Raw genomic sequence first — 13,036 nt, 5'->3', positions numbered from 1 at the left:
TTAGAGTGGTTTGAAGACCAATACCACATCAGCTAGTCTCAGAATGAACACAGCCCCATCACAAGGACTACTATTTTCTATGACTTGTCAGCATACTGTCAAGATGGCAAAACGACTCTGTGTCTCTGACAAAGTTCTTTCTTTGTACAATGAACTCATGAAAATCATCAGTAATTAAGAGCACAAAAAAAAATTATCTTCAGCCTTTTGGAAGTTAATGAAAACAACCTGTGATTTTAAAATCAGTTAATTTAAAAAATCCTTTCTGGATCTCTTCATTAAGACATTGTTAAAGACAAAAAAACAAACAAAAATTCACAGACACAGATAACAGTTTACTGGTTACCAGAGGTTAAAAGGGGAGGAGAGTAGTAGAAGAGGGTAAAAGGAGGTCAAATATATGGTGATGGAAGGAGAATTGACTCTGGGCGGTGAACACACAATGCAATATATATAGATGATGTATTATAGAATCATACACTTGAAACCTATGTAATTTTATTAACCAATGACACCCCAATACATTTTTTTAAAAAGACATTGTTAAGCAGAATTCATGACTAAAAATCCTAAATCTTCTTCCTAGAATGCAAACTGTGGTGGTTATAGCTTTAGAACTACAACCACATGAGACAACATCCCAGGCACAAATATGTATGCAAGTGGGGATCAGCACAATACTCAATTTAGTAAAAAGCAACACATGATCTCTGTGTTCTTTTCATTCATGTTTTCAAGATTGTTTTCTTTAGCCTAAACATGGTCGCTCTGCTTAACAATAACGGGCAGGGTGATACTTGCTACTTACAGAAGAATTAAAATAAAATAAATGAATGGAATTGGATTCTTTGACTTAAAAGTACTTATACCACCTATCTTTCCTTTCCAGCAGCAGCTGGAGAAAGGCAGAGACAACACCATTCTTCAGTTCAGTTTTACTTTACAGGCTGACTGACTCCAGATGCTGGGATTACTCTGGAAATGTAATTAGTTTCAATTAACCAACATCAGGCCAAGCATCAACATTATATTTGGGATTCAGATAAAGGAAAGCATATTCTTGTAGAGTAAGTTTGTTTACCGAATAGTCTGAAGAAGGTTAAGAAATCCTATTTAGGTCATTGAGAAAGAAGTAGTTCATTAGCTGTGGCTTTTCAAACAAATTTTTCCTTGAAATAGATGAACTCTTGGCTGTAGTTCAGATATGCAGAGATTTTTTAGCTGACTTGGTATTTGTTGGGATAGGATTTAGCCTGGTATTATATAAACAGATTTTGGCTCAAGTAATTATATTGGAGGTTAATCCAGAAACCTGGGGATAGAAAAAAATCTCAAAAAATATGTCTATTTTCAACATGACAAAAGGAGCATCCCCTGGAATTAGCTGTAATAGGATTTGAGTGGCTCTCCCATAAGATAATATGTATGAGCAAAGAACTTGGTTTCATGATAGTTATGAGTGATTCTTTACGTGGGAACTGTACAAAACAATACAGATGATAATTCTCTAATATAATGTGCTGCAAGTAGAGATCAAATGAAACACTGCCAGGCTTAGTGGGAATAAAAGTCATGCTTGATTAAAGAGAGCTTTTTCTGCACGTGTGCATATGGGACAATCAGCACAACATACCTCTATTCAGATTTGAGATTTTAGAGAATGTAGATCTGCCGATGGACTAACCATTGTCAACATGGACAACAGATTTCGAAGTGTAACTAGTAATTGGTAAAAAACAAAAAAAACAAAAAAACTCGTGTTCTGTAAGACCTAAGTGGGAAAATATTTGGTGTCTTGGCTCGTTTCCATGTTTTTAACATTCAGGTAAAATTACCTTTGATTATCATCCATACCAAAGAATCAAATCAAAAAGCACATTCAACCTTAAGGGGTTGAAAATTTGATGCTAATGTAGCCTGAAGGCTTCTACCAAATAAAGGTTTGTAAAGCACTTCAGCACTCTACTCTTCTGTGCCACAGAAAGACTTGGACCAATTGCAGATACGCATTTAACTTCTGGAAACTAGCTTTCCTATTTTACCTGGTCTGTGTGTAAAAGGAGACAGTCATTAATGACACATTTGAATCCAGTCAGCCTGTTAGCATCACTGCCACATCCCTTACATTTTGGTTCAGCTGCACAGATCATACACATAGAATAAACAACACACAAAACTAAGGACCATATACCGTAGTGACAAGATACCTTTTTAAGTCACTGAAAAACAACTTCAAATTTATTTCTTACCATTGCATTTTTGCACACTGAAGTCTCCCATTTAAGGAATGAAAACCAACACATACACACTGATACACACATACACACACATCCCCAAAACACATTTCCTGAACACTATTTACCTCTCTCTAATTTATGGCCAAAATTCTAGATGAAATAATTTGCATAACTCTCCTAACTCTCTCATCCTGAAACCATGCTCTACCTCCATCGCTTTACTGAAAAATAAATATATATTTCTCAATAGTTTTCTAACATTGTCAGCATGTTGAGTTCAACACAATAAACCTTCCCTCCACTTGGAAATATTCTGTATCGGTTTTCAGCAGACCAGATTCTTACTTCTATTCCCAGCTCCCCACCTATTTCTTTCCTGTCTGCTGACTCCCCTTCCCCTGTGTTCTCTTTAAACGTTGGTGTTGCCTTGGGTGTTCTCATGCTATGCAGTCTCCATGGCTAATGCCATTTATTATTTCAACCACCACCTCTATGCTGACAACTAATAAATCTGTATCTTTATCCCATATCTTCTTTCCAAGTTCTATACCTAAGTTTCTAACTGCCTACGACTTACTCCACTCTACATGGTCATTCTCCAGATATCTCAAACTCATTATGTCCAAAATGAACCTCTTCTACTCTCCTCTTTATGAACCAGCATCTCCTACTGAATTCCCAGTGTAATGCATCCCATCATTATCTATACCATCTCCCAAATTTCAACTTCCTCTGTCTTCCTGACCACTACTGCTTTACATGGGGTTCTCATCTTCTCTTATTTGGATAAGAACAATAGCATCCTTGCTTTGAGATATGACTTCCCCATCTTCAACCCTTGGCCTTGACAATCCATCTTTCACAGTCTAAATGCAACTCTCCTCATATCACTTTTGATTAAAGCTATAAATGAAAATTAAATGTCTTCAGGATAAAAATCAAATTCTTTCACTTAAGAAACAAGGCTTTTTTTGATCAGGTGCTTATCAATTTTTCAAGATAATGCTGATGTGCTAGATGCACATTTATCAGCTTGGTTACACTGGGACTGTTTCTCTAGAATCCCCTTTCCTATAGAATTCCAGGTTAGAATTGACCAAAAGTAAGATCATGAGAGATTTGGGAGGCAGAAATGAAGCAACCACTATTATGCTGTGAAGGTCATTGTTCTTTAGAGGTAATGAGAGACAGACATATGCATGCTAGAAATCTCTAGTTTGATCTCTTTACATTTCACTTCTAGCTTTACTTCCTGATTGCCAACCACACTAAGTGACAGAGGCCTCAGGCTGACAAGCAGCCACTTTACTGAAAATTCACAGGGGTGGTAGCCACAGAGATGAATCAACGTCCATAGGCTTTTATACCAGCCTTTCTTTGCAGCTCTACTCCAGAAACTGCTTGGTTCTCATAGAGTTTAACAGCTCCACTTTAAGTCTGCTTTCTGGTCCTTCAACTGCCCTTTTTGGACCTTTACCTCTCCAACTCCTATAACTGCATAAGGTCTCATTCTTATGATAAATTCCTTTTCCACAATACTCCCTGACTGAACCCTGACCCACACATCTGGTGCAATCTTCATACCATAATGATGCACTTCAGGTCCTCCAAACATGCCCTGCTTGTAAGTGTTTCTGCCCCTGCTGTTCTCTTGGTCTGCTATTTATTTGCCCATACTAGTCTTCTCCCCACATCTCCCTGACTAATTTCTATCAGTTTCAGGTTCCACTCCACTATCAACTCCTCTTAGAAGGATTTCCCCACTATGCACATTTCCCCACTATGGCATTTTTATATCAATTATAATCAGCCCTCCATATCTACAGATTCAACAAGCTGTGGATTAAAAATATTTGGGGGAAAAAATGTCACATTGTTTCTGACATGCACTATGTATTAAGAGTTAGGCCTAAGGTGTTGCATGTGCATGGAATATATACAGAACTTTTTTTCTCATCATTATTCCCTAAACAATAAAGTATAACAACCATTTACATAGCATTTACATTGTATGAGGGATTATAAGTAATCTAAACATGATTTAAAGTATTCAGGAGGTTGTGTTTAGGTTATATGCAAATACTATACCATTTTATGTAAGGGACTTGAGCATCCGCAGATTTCGTTACCTGAGAAGTCCTGAAACCAGTCCTCCTGTGGATATTGAGGAACGACTGTACTATAACATAATAATTACTAATTTATCTATTTTTTTCTAATTACTAAATTATCTAATTTACTTCCTGTCACCTTCTCTAAATTGTGAGATCCCTGAAGGTAGGTACACAGTTTATGCAGTAGTTTCAAAACCTGGCACAGAACTTAGCAATGTGATCTAAAATAGGAGTCAGATAAACAACTCCAGTCAACCAAATCATCTGGCATCCAGACCTATGTAAATAACACTCTTCTTCATTTACAAAGACTTTGACCTTAAAAGACCCCACAATAACTGAGGTGTGACATTTGATAGCAAGTAGAGGTATAGTGCAGAGTTCAAAACTCAAGTTCAGTGTCCAAAGGACTACTATTTCCACTTCCATTTCATTCTAAAATCTGCTTAAATCTTTCCAGCCATACTTCATCCTCTGCAGCACTGGTTTTCAAACTAGGTTCCTGAAATCTTGAGGTTTCCTTGGAACTGCTTCAATGGTCCCTGTAAGGAAGAAGGAGAAATTGGTAAATCCTAGATAGGTAAATTGGTAAATATGAGGTATCTTACTCTCTACTCTTAATCCATACGATTCCCTTTTAGGCTTCTGTTTGAATATACCTATATCTATATCTGTATTTATATCTACGTCTATATATCTCTATCTATCTATCTATCTATCTATCTATATATATATATAACTATATCTATTTCTATCTATCTATCTATCATCTATCATCTATCTATACACACACACATATCTTTTGTTTAAGATAAATAAAAAATCATTGGCCTACAGTGCAGCGCCAAAGCTCCTTAGCGGAGCTAGTCAAGATTCCCATAAACTGTCCCCTACCTACCCCTTCTTCTGTCATCTCTCCAACTTTATATTCTAGTAGTTCACAACACAAAGCATGATTTATGCTTATTCTGCCTTGGTTCACACTATTCCCTCTCCCTGGAATGTCCTTCTCACTTCTCCTCACCTAAGTAATTTTACTCATGTGTCTAATATAAGCTCAGACATCACCATCTCCAGGAAGTCTTTTCTGAGACCATAGAATGGGGTGGGGTTTCATCCTCTCCATTCTTCTAGTATCCAAAATACATCTCTATTATAACACAACATTACATTGATGATATCTTCTCCACTATTCAACATTTGACTGTGAGTATTGCTAGACATGTCTTAATTATCTCTGTGCTTCCAGTGGTTAGCATAGCCACTGGCACAGTCAGTGTTCAATGAATCATTACTGAAAAAAACCATCCTACACATAAATATCATAATTTATCAAAAATTTAAAGGAAAAGAAGAAAAAGAAACAGAAGGTGACACTGTTTATTTAGCTCCCAGAACATGCTAGCTCATTTCCATACATAGCCTATTTGAGCCTCACAAGAACTCTATGACGCTGATACTATTGTTCCCATTTCAGTTAGGAAATTGTTATGAACAGAAGTTAGGTAAATCATATGGGATCAGATAGCGGAGAAAAGGGTAAAAAGGATTAGATTTCAGGGTTGGCTGACTCCAAAGTCTAAGTCTTAATGCTACGCTACATACACATGTGATGGTTAATTTTATGTGTCAACTTGACTGGGCTAAGCGATTCCCTGATAGCTGGTAAGATATTATATCTGAGTGTGTCTGTGAGGGTGTCTTCAGACAATATTAGATTGGAATCAGTACACTGAGTGAAGAAGATTGCCCTCACCAGTGTGGGTGCACATCACCTAATCCACTGAGGGCCTGAATAGAACAAAAAGGTGAAGGAAGCACAAATTTTCTCTCTTCTCATGCTGCGCCTCATCGTCCCCTGTCCTTGAACACTAGCACTTCTGATTATCGGTCTTTAGACTCAGACTGGAACTTCTACTATTGGCTTCCCTACTTCTAAGTTCTTCATATTTGGACTAGAACTGCACCACCAGTTTTCCTGGGCCTCCAGCTGGCAGATTGTGGGACTCTTCCTCCATAATTATGTGAGCCAATCCCTCACGACAAATTATCTATCTATCTATCTATCTATCTATCTATCTATCTATCTATCTACCTATCTATCTATCTATCTCCTGTTGGCTCTGTTTCACTGGAAAACCCTAATATAACATACAAACAGCATATGTTAATGCATATTAAAATAGGACACTAAAGAAACTGGATAAGAGAGTGCATTTGCTCTACTAAAGTCCCCCATAATATTTTGGCCTGTTTGTTTTTTTCAAATTTTTCTGGCAACCAAGATTTTAGAGCAAGACATTCTTTTCAAAGAACAACAGTCTATTTCTAACTATATGCCACCTACTCAGTCAATTTAATAAACATTTATTTACCACCAACTAAATGCCAAGTCACTGCATATAGCCTTCAGGGAGATATAAAATTAAAAAGGCATGGCCCTTGCCCTTTGGGAGCTCATAATCTAAAAATATACATTAACGATTCTGAATGGAGGCAGATGGTGATAAGTGCTGTAAGAGAGGCACTTACAACGTGCGAAGGAAGCATAAAACAGGGACAGATTAATTCCAACCTTGGAGTAATAAAACACCTCAGTAAGTGTATCTTTCCCTACACACCAAGAAAGTCTTATATGACCCAAGCCAAAGGATTCATTTCTTTGTAAAATACCAGAGTTTATTCAAAAAAATGAATAGACACAGCTTTTGTTTGCAAGAATAGAATTGAACAACAATAGAAGCAGCCCTACCTATAATGTGTTTTCCATAGCAATCAGAGGAAACCCATGGTTCTCTTTATTTAAATGGCTCTGTCTGTTTGGAAGAGGCTGTACATGGTTCTGCCTACAAATCCATGGCAATTCATAGCATTTCCTTTCAGTGCACTTGTGTGCGTAAAGTGAGACTCTGAATACTCAGTCTTGAAGTAGGAAGTGTAGATTTCAAAGGAGATAGCTCAAGCCTACCCAATGAAGGCTGAAAGCAAAACAGATTTTTCCTTTTTAATATTTTAACGAGAGCAACGACAGCAATTTAGCTAGCTAAAACCTTGATTCACAGTACTTAATTGATTGTGAATGAAGCCAACAATGCCAAATGACTTCCTCTATGTGCCAAGCAGATTTATTAAGTGCCAGCACCACTGTATTCGCCTAAAGTTGTTAGTCTAGAATGCAATGTGAAAGCACAGACAGTTCATACTAAAGGATCAATTTACAGAATCTGCCCTGTTGGTGACAGATTGGTAGTATGCTCTATACACAAAGGAAAGCAGATCATTCACACTAAAAATATTTTAAAATGAGGAAATCCTTACTTAATGTAAAAATACACCTATGATGTTTTTACAAAAGTTTCCTTTAAAAAATGAGCGATTGTCTTAAGGAAGACATGTCTGTGGGGGGGAAAAATGTAAACTAATGAAAGGTCAATGTGTTATTTTTAAAAGCTATCCTAATGGTAGGATATTTATATCATACAGCAGAGAAGAGGTGGGATTAGCCAAAAGCCAGTTGGCCCATGAAACATTTTGCTTGTGTGAAAACTTGAACCTGCTTTAGACAGAATGAGGTATTGATGGAGAAGTATCCATGGCCTTATTGCCTCCTTATTTCTTTGAGCCCTTTCTCCTTCAACTATTCTATCTCTCTAGCACCTTCAATCATTCATTCTCCAAATCAACTTACCCTATAGCTTCAGAGATGAAAATGTTCTCCTTATCTTGGGAGAAAAATCTATTGTTACCAATCTATTATTCTATGATAATAGACTTTTTCCCTTTTTTTAATGATAAGAACAAGCAGTTTATAATACTTGCTTCTATTTTTTCATCATTTTACTCTTTAATGTATTTAATCTGGACTTTGACCCAACTATTGCCATTGTACTAATACATTCTCAGTATTTATCAATTATGCCATCCAAATCTGATGACCTTCTTTTTGTCCTTATAAAGGTGATCTCCTTATCTAATATCATTTGTTAGGTGGGAAACGCTTCTTTACAACTCCTGACATCTCCTTCCTATGAAGAGGGCTCAGTTAATATAACTCTGGGCTTCAAACTATTCTTTTACTCATTCTAATCTTGGGGAAGTTGATGTGATTTATCTAATTCATAAATTTGGGAGGGAAAACTAGGCATGTCGAGCTAATTTCCAGCTTCTTCCTGGGAGTGCATCTGCCTGCAGAGAGCTTGTGTTCTTCTCTGCTTCTCATACTAAGTCTTACCCTTTCGGGGACCCCTTTTGGTATACCTAGATATAATATTGACTGTGACCAGGTCAGTAAATTGACTTAATTCTAGGATCCTATTGGCAGGTCCATTTGGATCCCATTTGGTTCATCATGAGTAAAGCTGTTACTTTTCTTTCCTTCTTCGTTCATTGTTTTATTTGTTAATTAGTTCAAAACCTGGGTTACAAAAGAAAAAACATGAAACTTTCTTCCCCCTGTGACTTCTGATGCCTACTTCTGTTTTCCTCCCCACTCTCTGATGCTTCTTTCTTTGTTGTCCTTTTATTAGTTTAAATTTTTTTTTCTCTTCACAAAGATTTAATTTTGGATGTATTACTTCTCCTCTCCTCTTTTTCTTTCTCTCTTGCACACACATACATATATAAATATATAATACATGCACACATACATATTTACATATGCACACATATATTTTTTTTCACTGAGCACATGAAGGAAGCACAATATTTTTTCCTTGCAAGGAATACATTTTCAGACTGCTTCTCTTACTAATGTTCATGTTTTCTGATAAAAACTTACTGTTAAACAAGACATTGTGTCTCAAAAATGGAGTGATCTTAGGCGTCTGTAATTTAATTTGCTGTATCCAAGCATTTGCTAATATCTTACTCTATATAATTTTAACTTTGTTTATGTAATCTAAATTCAATAATTATCAATAAATTTCCAACTATATGAAAAATGTACTGTGTCCCAAGTTCAATATTAGATGAACATAAAATAAATGAACAAAAAGACATGGACTTTATTTTCAGGGAGCTCTACATTTTCGAAGAGGAGAAAAATATTAAGCATCCATAATTCAAACATGTGGCAAATGGTATGTGGAAAATGATGCTATTATAAAAAAATAATAGAAGGAACTGGTTTACATTGGTAGGTGATGGAACGTCTTGGTGGGGAAGTGATATTTGACCTGAAACCAGAGGAATGGTTCGATTAAATGGAAGTAGAAAAAAATTACAGCTCCTAGAATGAGATCATAGATGTTTATTTTATTATGTTTCATAAGTGACATCCATACAGCATACATTCAATTTCAAGTTATTAAGGTTACAAAATTTTTAAAAAAAACTTTATACACAAGCTTTTCCTAGAATTATATAATAGATAGTATTTATTACAAATATCAGGTTGTATATGGACACACACACACACACACACACACACACACACACACACATACATGCGCGCGTTTCTCACAGGAACCCATTGAGTTTAACAAACGTCTACAATCAAATCAGTCAAAAGCTCTTGGTATCAGCTCTTAAAAATCTGAATCTTTTCCACCTGAGAAGCTTTAAAATGGGCTTGCAAAAACAAATGTAACATATATGGCTTCAATGTTCCATTATAGCAACTCCTTTGAAAATGGATTTGTAATAGGAGGTTGACTCCAGATTCATTGATTGCCAATCTTATTCCCTTCAAAATGAAAATGATGAAGAAGATGAAGTCCACTAGAATTTCATGAGGCACGGTGTAAGCATTGTGTTCAGATAAGCCTAAGATTATTCTCAGATATTATTTCTCTTTCCTGATAAAGTTGAACTCTAAATTTAAAGAAGTGTTTATGGTATTCTGAAAGCAGCCTCTAGACAATATTCTTATCATACCCCATAACAACACATTCCAACTTTATCTCCACATCATCTGGCTTCATGGGGGAATGCCTTAGAGTTGACACATGCAGCACTTTATGTCTTAAAGTAGGGGTTTAGTTACTTACATCATTGTCATTGCTTCCTTGCAAGACTTTTGGTTATGTTTGTGTTTGTTTGTTTGTTTGTTTGTTTAAGCTATGAAGGCTTTTGACAAACTGCAAAATTGTTATATTAAAATTAGTTCAAAACCTTGAGATTTGTTGGAGTTTAAATGAAGATTCACAGAATGTGTGTAAAACAGATCATTAGATCAATATCAAACTTTTATTTTAGCTCAGTGTATATTTTATTGAATTTAGCTTTCTAACGAATATGTGCAATGTTTCACAGACATGAAACAAATAGCGGATACATTTATCATAATTGTTAAATTGGTATTTTGAAAAATTTTAACCAAGTAGTGATTTCAGTTGACTTTGAGTCAATTTCCAATGTAATGTGGTTGGAACAATCTTAGACGTTGGAAAGTGCAGCCCAGGTTTCCATCTAGATTTTGCAGCTTAGTCCTAAAGGGACTGGTACTCAGAAAGTATGGCTCATTTCCCACAATACTAGTTAAAGTTTCAAACACACAGTTAACAATGAAAAATGAATAAACAAATTGGACTTGCCAGAGCTTACATCACCAGTCCGAGAAGCAGAGAAGGAGAACAAAGAGAAACAACTCATGTGGCTTTGTCTCATTCTAGGGCAATGCTAGACAGCACGCAATTTAGGATAAATCCCTTTGCCTCCGTTTACCCAACAAGGAGACTGACGTTTGTAGTTCTAGTCTTGAGGGGAGACACGCTCATGCAAGGCATCCAACACTAAAGCATTTCCACGTAAACAGCCCTCAGCTCACTCTATTCTCCTTTAACACAGGGCTGCATAGAGGTTGCTGACAATGTCACATACTAAATTCCGTCTGTGCTTAGTGGGCATGATTTGCTTTCCTGACAGAGACAGAAATTCACTAGGGACAGGAATGAGACTGTCACACTCATCGTACTTATGTGCCAAAACAGATTGAAATGCCAAAGGTGGTGGGGTGGGGGATGCACAGAGAACTGGATGCTGGACCAGTCAGCCCTCTTTCCTGGCTAAATCACCGGGGCATGGCTGAGGCAGGTGGGCACCCTTCCCAGCTCTCGCTGGGAGAAATCCTCAACAAATACCACTAAATGCAAAGAAAAATAAAGAAAACTCATTACAATTCTTTCAAGTTGAGCTTTAAAATGCTTTTGGGAACTTCAAGCTGTTATTTTAAGCAGTACCATCCCACACTGTAGATGAATATATATTTTGATTCCTTCCTGACTACCTAACACCTCTTCATAAAATATCCTCCCACCCTTCACCCCCAAGCATCCTCACATCCTTCACCCCCCCCTCAAAGAGCAATTAAACCCCATTACCCTGTAGCAGGGCCACTCAGGCACAATGGTCACTGACAGCCTGTGAAATTGTCATCAGATAATCACCATCAAGGTGGCTTAGAGATTCTGTCAAGAACAGCCAGAGGAATTCAGCCTGGAGCCCAGAAAGTTGCTCTAGCACTCTCAGGAATCCTACCCACTCTCAAGGAATCCTGACTCCGGGCTTTCCTTAATGATCAGTTGTTACTAGAATGAAGTCTTCGGGGACTTCCCCACAGGGAAAGGCAGCTGCCTGCCTAGTCATTTTTCCACAATATTTAACTGCCACCAGAGTGGGAGTTCTTAATATGACGACTCACAGGAACCTGGAGGGGATACGAGTATTACTGTCATTTACATATCATTAAAGAAAACCCCACGGCAAAGGCAAGATGCTACCCAGTCCCTTGCAATGCGCCAGCCATTAATGTCCTTTTGGCAAATCCCAGCCTTGTCAGTCTTGTCTGTCAGTACCACTTGGTACGGAGAGCTCAGTTGAGAGACCCCCACTGTACAGCGCATTTTGTTCAGCCCTACTTCCCCACCACAGACTTGGTGAGGTATAGGATCAGTTTTCACGAGCCACATCAGTCTATTAACCTTAGAATATTGGTCTCTTCCAGCCCTGTGGGTAAAGGAATCTTGTAAGAATTGGAGGTAGGCAGTCCCCAGTGTGCAGCTCAGAGAGCAGCATTTGAAGTCGTCTTGCCTGGATCAGTACAGGCAACCACCTCTAACTTTCCTCAGCACACTTTTCAACAGGGAACCAGCAGAAAGTGTCTCAGTTTTGCCTTTTTCTTCATCTGAAAGCAGCACAGGAAGTGGCTCAATGTGGTGTAATTAACAAATGTTCATTGAATGTTTACTGTAGGTAAGTTCTCCATAGATGAGGAAAAAAAAAGGAGTTATGAAGTCACCCTCCCCATAAAATAAAAAGGAGAAAAAAAAATACTTGTTTGCATATTTATATTTAATGAAATCTATGGCTTTATATCAGCAATATAATTTTATTACTCATGGTTTGTAAACATATGCAAACAAAATGTAAGGTAAACATCCAGCTCATAGACTAAAGAGCTGAAATGAGCCCTAGAAATCATCTTGATTAACCTTCTCCACTTACTGATAAGGGAAACATCCTTTCTGGGAAGTAAGTGGCTGAGAGAGCAAGCACACAGTAGGGTAAGCACCAAGGAGTAACTGCTTCGTCAACAAACAAGATTGGTTCAAAATTAACCAAAGTCAGGAGCAGACAAAGAATTAAAAAGTCACTGGGTTCCCAAGCCTGCATGTTTTCTTTCCCTGTTTTTATATATGTTATTCAGCCCATTCATGCAGATAAAATGTCAGGGAACCACTATAGCAG

At 37.3% G+C, this 13,036-nt stretch overlaps 1 long non-coding RNA gene across 3 annotated transcripts in view; it reads right to left on the bottom strand.

Annotated features, from left to right (window-relative positions):
* Nucleotides 1-501: 501 nt before the first annotated feature.
* The window catches only part of LOC109390425 (uncharacterized), an 83,168-nt gene continuing 70,633 nt past the window's right edge, over nt 502-13,036 (bottom strand). For 2 of the 3 annotated variants that reach the window (XR_002125562.1, XR_002125564.1), the window contains 2 exons: nt 9,482-9,525; nt 502-4,893 (listed from right to left, as the gene is read on the bottom strand). This is a non-coding gene — a long non-coding RNA (uncharacterized LOC109390425). The remainder of the gene's footprint in view (nt 4,894-9,481; nt 9,526-13,036) is intronic. The other variant, XR_002125563.1, reaches the window with a different exon arrangement.

Source organism: Hipposideros armiger, unplaced genomic scaffold (assembly GCF_001890085.2).
Source record: "Hipposideros armiger isolate ML-2016 unplaced genomic scaffold, ASM189008v1 scaffold_268, whole genome shotgun sequence".
Lineage (NCBI taxonomy): Eukaryota > Metazoa > Chordata > Mammalia > Chiroptera > Hipposideridae > Hipposideros > Hipposideros armiger.
The sequence above is the reverse complement of the archived record's forward strand: the minus strand, read 5'-3'. Positions and strand labels throughout refer to the sequence as shown.